Here is a 10089-nt window from a genome sequence, read left to right on the forward strand (position 1 = left end):
TTGTGGAATCCTGCTTTGTGTGGGCCTCAGACAAGGCTCCCACCCTTCGCAGCCCAGACTTTGTCTCCATCCTCCTTGCTGCAGAGGCACAACCCATGAAGTCCAGGCTCCTGGCCTGAGGCACCACAGGGTGCCCAGGGCGACGAAGGCTCCAGCTGCCCTCACCTTTCTGGATTTGCATCCCAGGCTCTGAGGTTTTCGCTTGCTTTTCTGCCACATCGGTATTATATATTTTATTTTATTTTATTTTTACTGTATTGTATTGTGTTGTATCCTATTCTATTCTACTCTATTTTATTTTGCCGCACCGTGTGGCAGGTGGGATCTTAGTTCCCCGACCAGAGATTGAATCTGCACCCGCTGCAGTGGGAGCGCAGAGTCTTAATCACTGGACCACCAGGGAAGTCCCCCAGTCATTTATTTTAAAAGGTGTTGTTAGATAATTATCCAGCATCTTAGGTGTTCTGTACCAGGAGGGTGCCCCTAGACTTTCTCATTGCCTATATTACCTGGAAATTCTCTTTCTTTCTCATTTTTTTTTTTCTCTACCTCTTCTTTCTTTTCCTCAGCCCACTGTCTTTCATCCCTCCCAGGATCTGACATAGATGTGTCTCTGGAAAGCCTCCAGACTGAATCTCTGGGATTCAAAGTTCTGCGCCCCCCGGCCCCAGCCCCAGCTCAGGGTTCCATGTAGTGTATCTACAAGAGAATTGGATAAACCTGCTAGAACTGGGTGGTCAGGCAAAGAGCAGGCAAGCACAATAGGTGTATAGCCTGGAGAGGTCCTAGGGGGGATGTGGTCCCTCCATTTCATCATGCTGAGTGGGAAACGGGCATACACGCATGGGCTTAGCCCTCCAGCCAGCCAGCCCTGCTTCTCACACACAGTTAGAGGGAGGGTTGAAAGAATGACTCGAAAGTGTTTCGAAAATAGCTGTCCATGCCACGGACGGTCAACTTACGTATGGCTCTGACTCACTGTGCAGGGAAGATGCAGTGTGTGCCCTTTGGTCACAGTGAGGCTCCTAATGACATCATCCATGAGCCCCAGTGTCACCCTGTACGAATTGTGCCCCAGTGCCCCGTACGAATTGTTCAGAATCGGTTACCCAACAAACGGAGAGTCAGGGGAAAAGCAGCTGCAAATAAAGACAGAGAAGAACGAGCACTTTCACGAATCCTCTGTGTGCCAGCTGCCTGCCTTTCTGAAGGTCTGCCTGACTGTTTCTCCAGCCCAGGTGTCACCTGAGCAGGTATCCTTCTGGAGTCTGGTCACCCACAGTGTGGGGTGTCCATCGACCACCCTTGGGATGGGGGTCCTAGGTGCACAGCTGAATTCAAGGACTCTCAAAGCTATTCAGGCAGCTTTACCATGGGGGCCTCTAGTGAAAAATCCATTCAGTACAGGATTGAGTCTTGGCCCCCTTGTCTAGCTGCCTTGCCCCTTGCCCTGGATGTTCCCTAGGGCCCTGCAGAGCGGCCTAGTGGACCTCATGGCCTCAGCTTTTTCCTCCCCACTGGGGCTTTTAACTTCTGTGTCCCTCCTCCCTCATCGGATCCCTGCTTCCCTCTGTCTTCAGCAGATTCCTTGTCTGCTCTTGTGCTTTACCGTTTTCCTTGTCTTTGGCAAACTCGATGAGTCAGCGTCACCATCGTCTCTGTGTGTTTTGGTGCGAGGCAGAAGCCTAGCCAAGCAGGGCTTGAGGTGTGCACCCATTGCGTTAAAAGAGGTGCGTGACTTCAGGTCTGCCTGCAAAGGGCTCCTGATCGTGCCGGGGCAGGAGGGGTGCTCGGTGAATGGATTCAGCTGTTCTTCTGAAATGTTGCCTCAGAACATCCCTTTCAGCCTTTCTCTAGCAGAAGTCCTTTCAAGGCAAGCATTTTCTCTCCTGAAGCCTGACTTCCGCTCGCTCTTGCTCCTGCCTGTCAAACTTATTTTCTGCCAGTCTGTCTGTCTGTCTCTGCACCTGAGTGCTCTCCTCACTGGCTCCTTCCCCCTGAGAGGTGAGGTGAGCAGTGCCTCAGAACAGGGTGCAGGCCCCCAGGTCTCGGCCTGGAGAGGAGGGAGGGTGACACCTGCTGGGCAACTGCTGAGTCCACCCGGCCTTGCCCGGCTTCTGGAGCCTTCCGAGCAGAACTGCTTCCTGCTCCCACTCTTCCATCTGGTGGGAAAGAGCCCCAAGCTTGAGGTCCAGTGCCCCCAACCCCTGTACCCAGTGCCTGCACCCACCAGTCACCTGGCCCCCTGGGTTGTCTCCCCTTGGCCCTGCAGGGGGTTCCCAAGACAAGCACAAACACTTTGAGAGTTTTAGGGCTTGGATACCACATCCCAAGAAGCATGGGATCTCCCAAAGAACAGGGTCAAGCTGGGCTTGACTGGGTGACCACGGCCCCTCTGAGAGGGACACAGGAAGGGGGGGGCCGCCTTCAGTGAGGAGGAAGGCCCCAAGTGTGTGAACCGCCCCCCGCCCCCAGGCCCGGCTTCCCTCAGGTACTCACCATGTGGTGACCTTGGGCAGTGGCTGCCCCTCCCAAGCTGGGGTTGTGCTCCATAGCCTGAGGGTGACTGCGGCTCCCTTGGGAGCTGCCACAGGAAATGACGACGATGAGGTAAATGTGCAGCTGTCCATGTAGGTCAGGTCAAAATGTTCCTGTAAACCTCCAACAAGACAAATGTCATCCTCTGTTCTGAAACTTTTTATCTATCTCTATAGGGATGGCAAAGTGTTATATCTTTAAAGGTCAGAGACTTGAGAACTGGCTATCCTATGTATCTCAGGCTATAGGCAACATTCTTAACCGGAAGCAAAAGCAATAGAATACAAAGGTTAAAGTAAAAAAAACATCTGATATGGAGTCAGATTTGTTCTTCCCTGTTATAAGGGGAACATGTTGGCACCAGGACATAGGAGTGGACGGACACAGTCTCTGCCCTCATGATGCTTCTGTTTAATGAGCAGACAGACATCAAACACACTCCATGTCCAAGAGGGTGGTGGTGAAGTGGGACCGGTCCTGTGAAGAGGAAATAAAGGACTGAGAGAATTGACGCAGTGGGGAAACCTAATGCAGCTGAGCGGGTCAGGGGGTCTCTGTGTAGAACCCACTTGCCATCTAAAGAGACAGCCAAGTAGGGAGAGGAGGGGAGGGAGGGGCCAAGACCAGAAAAAGCTTAGAATCTTAGGAACTGAAATGAGTTCATAGCTGCTGGAGTATACTGTAACATGAGTTTAAACCAAGGGATCCTGCGAACTAAGAAGGGTGGTTCACACAGAAAACATGCTGCTCCTCTGTTCCCCTGCCACTGGGCTGCAGGAACTTTACCCTTTGCCCATTTGGCAGAGAGACAAAACCTTAAGGTCACCTCTCCCCCACCGCCATCCGCCCCTGGCCACCTCCAGCACCTCACAGAGGGTGGGACAAACAGGCCTTCCCTGTTGGACAGCTCTGAGGAGTGTCTGGCTTCCGACAGATGTCATAAGCACATTCACCAGGACCAAAAGCTTTAGATCAATGTCTTCCAGTAGTGTCCAACAGCAAGAGCCACCCACATAATTTTCTAGTAGTGATTTTAAAAGTAAAGAGAAACAGGTAAAATTAATGTTAACAAAATATTTTATTAAACCCAATACCTCTAAAATATTATCATTTCAACATGTAATTAATATAAACATTATGAATGAGATATGGTACATTCTTTTTTTTATGCTGAGTCTTAAAAAAATCTGGTAAATATTTTATACTTACATGACAGTGCAATTGAGACTAGCCACATCACCACTGCTCCACAGCCACATGTAGCCTGTGACCACTGCATTGGACAGTGCAGCTCTAGACACTGCAATTTTGAAACCATGGCTCCCCAGAGAGACCAGCCCACTGGCACAGAGAAGCTTTAGAAGAATACTCAGGGAGACAGACAGCACTTACAGCAACTAGTGTGGAATTACAAACAGGGTGCTTCCTACTCCAGGGAGATACAACCAGGCCAAGTCATGAGCTTGGCCTGGAGCACAGCCCAGACCTCCCCTCTGGCAGTGTACCCATCAAACACCCCTCCCCAGTGCCCTGAGTCTACCCTCATTCATCTCTTTTTTTAAATTTAATTTTATTTATTTTTTTATACAGCAGGTTCTTATTAGTGATCCATTTTATACACATTAGTGTATATACGTCAATCCCAATCTCCCAATTCATCATACCCTCATTCATCTTGCCAATGCTTTTTTTTCTCCTCAAAGAACTGAGTGTAACTGGTCTTACTCTCTTTTTTTTTTTTTTTAAGTTTTCACCTGTATTATTACCTTAGGATGCTGAAAGAGGACAACAGAGCCAGTGTGATGTGGTAGAAAGAACACTGCCCAGGGCATCAGAGAAGGCAGAATCCAGTTCCTGTCCATCTTTTACCAGACCTGTGGTCCATAGTGAGTCACAAGTGTCAGTACGGTGTGGTAAGGAAGAGCTCGGATTCCAAAGTCAGACTGCAGCTCTAGGTCCTGAACTGTGCCCATTTCTGTGCCTTCACATCCTTTCTGTAAAATGGGAACAGTATCAGTGTTGTTTGAGTATTAAACAAGGTAACAATTGCAAAACACTTAGCACAGAGCTTGGCACATGGTAAACATTAATAACTAGGATGATGATTATTATGTTTTACCTGTTGTTATCTCTGCACCTGTTTTCTTGGTTATAAAGTGGAGATAATCATGCCTCATGAACCTGCTTTACAGGGTTCTGTGAGGCCTACAAGAAATAAAGAATGTGAAAACACTTTATAAAACTGGGAAGCCCTTTATCAAGTCCAAAAATTACTTCTTAGTCCCACAGCCTAGCTGGGGGTCTGACTTTAAACAGCCTTTACAAATTGAGAATTGGGAAGGGGAGTCTGGGTGATACCCGTAGCTCCATCACTGGACGAGGCGAGGCCTAAATGCCCAGCTTCAGCACTCTTTTCCTGGGTAAACTTTGACTTCAGCTCTGTTTTATCCTCTCTATGATGGGCTGAGAACACCCAGCTCGCAGGCCAATGGACTGAGGGTCAATTGAGCCCCTGACTATGGTGTGCCTGGCACAGGGCCTGCCTGACTTGGGGCCCTGGAGGGGACCTTGCTGCCCACACCTGCCTCAGCCAGGCCTGGGCCAGCAGTTCATGTGCCAACCACAAAGGGGAGCCTCAAAGCTTCCATTGAGGGAATGGTTCACCAACCCCACCATCAACAACTCCTCTATTCCCTGTTCCCCCCTTACCTGCTTTTCTCTCAGGGCCAGGGAGAAAGCCCTTTAGGAAGGAGTGATGGTCGTCTACCCTGAGTGTGCCCAGAGGCATCTGCTTTGGGTTCGGTAACCTGCAGAGAAACAGCCAGACACTGCATGTATGTAAATTTCTGACTTGGGGTGGACTTCCTGCCTACTCCACTCAACCTACCAGCTGAGTGGCCTGGAGTTACTCTAACCTCCTTGGGCCTCAGTTTCCTACCCTGCAAGGGAGATGGTGCCTGTGGGAGAGCTTTGTAAACCGTGGCCTGAGCTGCACGTGCAGTCATGGTCATCCTTCTTATTGTCCCCATTCTGTGGGCTTGACCATATCAGATTCCCTAATACAGGAAAAGAGGGGAAACTCCCCTGTTGGCTGCCTGACTGTTAAGCTCCCACCTGAACATCACAGATGCTCAGACAGGGCCACTCCACAACAACTAAAAGACTAGCCCCACCCTCCCACATACACACTTGGACCAACACTGGTGATTGCTGCCCTGTTACCAGGGACAGCTCTAGCCCATTGCAATACTCCCACCACCCAGGCAAAAGTTATTAGACTCCCAGTCACTGAATTCCCCTGCTTCTTGACAGCAGCTGATCCAGAACTAATCCTGCCTTCTGTATCCCTCCAAAGACTCATCCAGCACAGGCCCAGATCCTTTAAGTCCCTCCCTACCCACCGCCACTCAAGAATCCTTACCGAGGGAGCCTCTGGGATGGAACAGGACCACAGAGAGTGAAGAGGGTTCTAAGGGGACAGGCAGTTGCCTGTCATCAAAGCCCTGGAGACCCCAGGAGAAGGGGGCACATTGAGCGACTCCCCAATGTGTGAGGCCCATAACCCACCCTCTCGACTCTGTACAGCTTGGTCCTTCTGGCCTGTCTTCCCAGGTGAATGCTTCACCAAGACCTCTTAGAAGGAGAGTGTTCCTTCCTCCATGTATCCCCAGAATGCAGATTTTTATTACCCTGTTTGGGACCTTCTTGCCTTGAGTAGTAATTCTTCATTTCCTGAGGGCCCACAATATTCCAAGCACCGTATGATGTGCTTTACATGTGTCACTGCTAATCCTCACACCATCCATTCCACATGGATTATTAGCCTGATTTTTTACAATAAGGAAACTCAGGCTCAGAGAAATAACTTGACTGAGGCTTGAGTGGCAGGGTCAGGATTTGAACCATGACAATGTGACTCAAAATCATTGTGGGTCTGCATGTTCTTCACAGAACTGTAACACAAAGGCTTGCCAGTGTCACCTGCACATGCCACTCCCTCCCAAGAATGCAACTGCTGCAGATTTTTTTGTCAACAAAGCCATGTGCTTTGAGTAGAATCAAGGGGACTCCCACAGCCAAAGGCTGTCCTCTAGGCCCGTGCTGACTGCCTGCCCAGCCTGAAGCTCTGGGCCTTGGGGAATGCTGGGGAGAGGTGGAGACACAAGGAGGGAGAAGACGATGTTTTGTGGACAGAGGCAAGACAGACCACTCCCCTGTCTTTCTGATAATTGCTGATTGTTCAATGTTCCCTGAGCTGTCTCTTTTTGCAACCTTGAAGTGTGGAAGCCAAACTGAGATCGAAACTGTGGAGGGATCGGGTAGAGACCCTGCCCTGTTCACCTTTATGTCACAAGCAACCAGCCCTAGGTACAGGGTATGGCATGCAGGAGGTGCTTAATAAATACTCATAAGTGAGTGAGCAAACAAGTGAGTCAGGGTGGTGATGCGTGGCATACGTACAAAAGTGCAATACAGAATAGGGGTGGTTACCAAACACTACTTAAGAGTTAGCCTGCAAACGAAGACTTGTTTTGGAATAAAGGGACACTTTCGCTTCAATTTGAAGATGAGCCTGTACGACTTCTGCCTCATTCTACTGAGATTTAGAAATAATTCAACCCAAGTGAGACTCCTGGAGAAGAATGACAGACACATTTTCTCTTTGTTTAAAAATTTTTTCCCAGTATTTATTTCCAACTTTATTGAATATAATTGACATATAATATGTAACTTTAAGTGTTAATGTATAAGTTATTCTGTACTATGTGATGATTTGATACACGTATACATTGCAAAATATTTACCACAACAAGGTTAGTTAAAGCATTCTTCACCCTGTTCCCGAGTCCAAGCTTGTACAGCTCTCCACATGAAAGCCCAATAAATTGATAGATGAGGTGTTGGGACAAGGAATAGAGACTTTATTTGGAAAGCCAGCAGACCAAGAAGATGGCAGACTAGTGTCCCAAAGAACCATTTTACCTGAGTAAGAACTCAGAGTTCTTTTATACTAAAAGGGGACCAGGTGTGGCTGGCCATTGCAGATTTCTTGGTGCTGGCCAGAACCCAGAAGGGATGTGATAATCCTTTGTTCTTGTAGCAGTCCACGTAGGTCTGGTCATGATATTCCTCCAACAAGACAATTGTTATTCTCTGTTCTGTACCTTTTAATCTCTATATGAATGGAAAAGTGTTACGTCTTTAAAGGTCAAGCCTGGGAGGCAGAGTCTTGAGAAAGGGCTACTATGTGTATTTCAGGCTATAGGCATCATTCTTTCACAAAGGTGCAGAGCCAGAATAACTTAGCATAGCAAACAGGGCACAAATGTGAGAGCTAAAGGAATAGATCCAATATGGTGTCAGGTTTGTTCTTCTCTATTACAATTCTCCCCTGTCAATGTCCATTCCACAATCTTCTGGGAAAAGGGGTGGTGACCACTCTGGCTACTTCCTGCTGAACAGAGGCCATGAAGGGGTGATTGTGTAATGGAATTGATCAGTTTGGGACTGGAAGTATTCCCAAGGCCCAGGCTGGGCATGAACAGTTTGCATTGGATCCCCTTTTTATGGTCCTTCACAATACTTAGACAAGCACTTGAATGTACACATAAACTTGGAATAAGGATACCCACGAAATTCTGCGCTATGCTATCTTTATATCCTTTTTTTTTAATACAGCAGGTTCTTTATATCTTTAAAGAGGGTTATTTCCCCTCTTTGGCCACACTTGGAGATAGTTTTATTAAAGCATTTCCTTTCTAACAAGTGGCTGTCACCAGTGTAGTGAAACAAAAGAGAAGAGCAAGAGTCATCATTACTTATCTGGTAAGAGGCTTGACTCGAAACAGCAACTTAAGATCTTCTAATGTCTCACAAGGCCAAGTCTATTTTTCTTCATCCTGTCCAGTTTCTAGAGGAGTGAGTTCTACTCGGGTGTGGTAAATCCATGGTCTTATCCTGGCTAATTTATCAAAATGAGGAGTGGGTGTTCTGCAGCACCTTGTATGGTCCTGTCCACTTAGTGGCAAGTTGATGTCCCAGTCCTTGTTCTCTCCAGGTTTTGAGGAGGACTCAATCCCTGGGCTGGAAGGGGTGCAGTACCATCTCAGCTGGGTAGGTGGACCTACTGGAAGCAAATTCATGAACAGAAGTTCATATAGTGCCCAATTCTTAACATAGTTGTTGACTGCTAGGTCCTTTAAGACATCTACAGATTCTCCTGCCCAGGCAGACACCTGGAATGGCCTACCACACAATATTCCTGAAGGGCTCACTTCTGGGAGCCACTCTAATCCATAGCAGGGCAACTGGCAAGACCTTATACCAAGTTGGTCTCTTGACATATTTTAGCAATGCTCTCTTTGAATATGTGATTCATTTTCTCAGTTTTTCCTGTTGATTGTGGTCTTCAGGCTGAATGTAGTTTCCAACAATATGCAATGCTTTAGATATCTGTTGGGTTATACTGGAGACAGTGCAACCGTCACTTTGAAGGGTGCAGGCAATCCAACTTGGGCAATAATTTCCTTAAAGAGGGATTTAACTACTTCAGATGTTTTTTCCTTCCAGGTGGCTTATGCTTCCACTCATTCTGAAAAAGTGTCCACAGGGAATTCCCTGGCAGGTCAGTGGTTAGGACTCTGCGCTTCCACTGCTGGGGGCCCAGGTTTGATCCCTGGTCAGGGAACTAAGATACTGCATGCCATATGGCACGGCCAAAAAAAGAAAAAGAAAAAGTGTCCACAAACACTAACAAGTATCTGAAGTTTCCTGCAGCTTGAGGTATTTGAGTAAAGTCTGTCAGTCCTCAGTGGGGCAGGCTCCTCTATATTGAGTTCCCACCTGGGGGTGTCTAGCAGCAGTCTTTGGATTATTTTTAGCACAAATTTTAGCCTGGCCAAAGGCAGGGAAAGGTGGCCTGACACTTAGGCCAGGGGGAGACCGAGAAAGGAAATGGGGAAGTGGAGTTCCTCAAACGCCAGCAGGTCAGCCAACCCATAGCACTGCAATCCCAGCCACAGCTGGTCCTGGCCGGTGAGTCCATGTTGGGGATGGGGAGAAGGCAAGGTGGAAGCTTGCAGTGCAGCCCCACCCTCAGCAGAGCATAGGAGACCAGGGGCACACTGGGCACAAGCTGTGAGAAGGGCAGTGGGCAGCCAGGGAAGGTCTTGTGGGGGTATGGTCACTGACCACACGATAAACACGTGTGTTGAGGGCCCACTGGTGCCAGACCCTGGCTAGGCCCTGGGATAGGGATGGACTAGGAAGAGGCTTGGCCTTGAATATGACTCAGGCAGGTAAGGAAGTGGTGGGAAGGCAGTGCAGCCGAGGTGGCTGAGATATGAGTTACAGTCAAAGAACCAGCTGGCCAGGGCAGGGAGCAGGAGCACGGCCTGTACAACAGGGCCCAGCCAGGTGCCACATCCCGCTGGAGCAGCCTGTGCCACTGCCCATCAGATACAGAATTTGGGCTTGACTGCAGGGTATAGGGAATCACTAGATGCCTTGAAGGAGGGAGGTGAGGGGAAACATAATTATTAAGTATCCATC

General features: G+C 48.5%; 1 long non-coding RNA gene across 1 annotated transcript in view; it reads right to left on the reverse strand.

Annotated features, from left to right (window-relative positions):
* Positions 1 to 2508: 2508 nt before the first annotated feature.
* Positions 2509 to 10089, reverse strand: part of LOC109552040 (uncharacterized) — a 95962-nt gene continuing 88381 nt past the window's right edge. Inside the window, exons 7-8 of the long non-coding RNA XR_012334575.1 lie at positions 5248 to 5345; positions 2509 to 4532 (exon numbers count right to left, since the gene is read on the reverse strand). This is a non-coding gene — a long non-coding RNA (uncharacterized lncRNA). The remainder of the gene's footprint in view (positions 4533 to 5247; positions 5346 to 10089) is intronic.

This window comes from Tursiops truncatus, chromosome 10 (genome assembly GCF_011762595.2).
Source record: "Tursiops truncatus isolate mTurTru1 chromosome 10, mTurTru1.mat.Y, whole genome shotgun sequence".
Lineage (NCBI taxonomy): Eukaryota > Metazoa > Chordata > Mammalia > Artiodactyla > Delphinidae > Tursiops > Tursiops truncatus.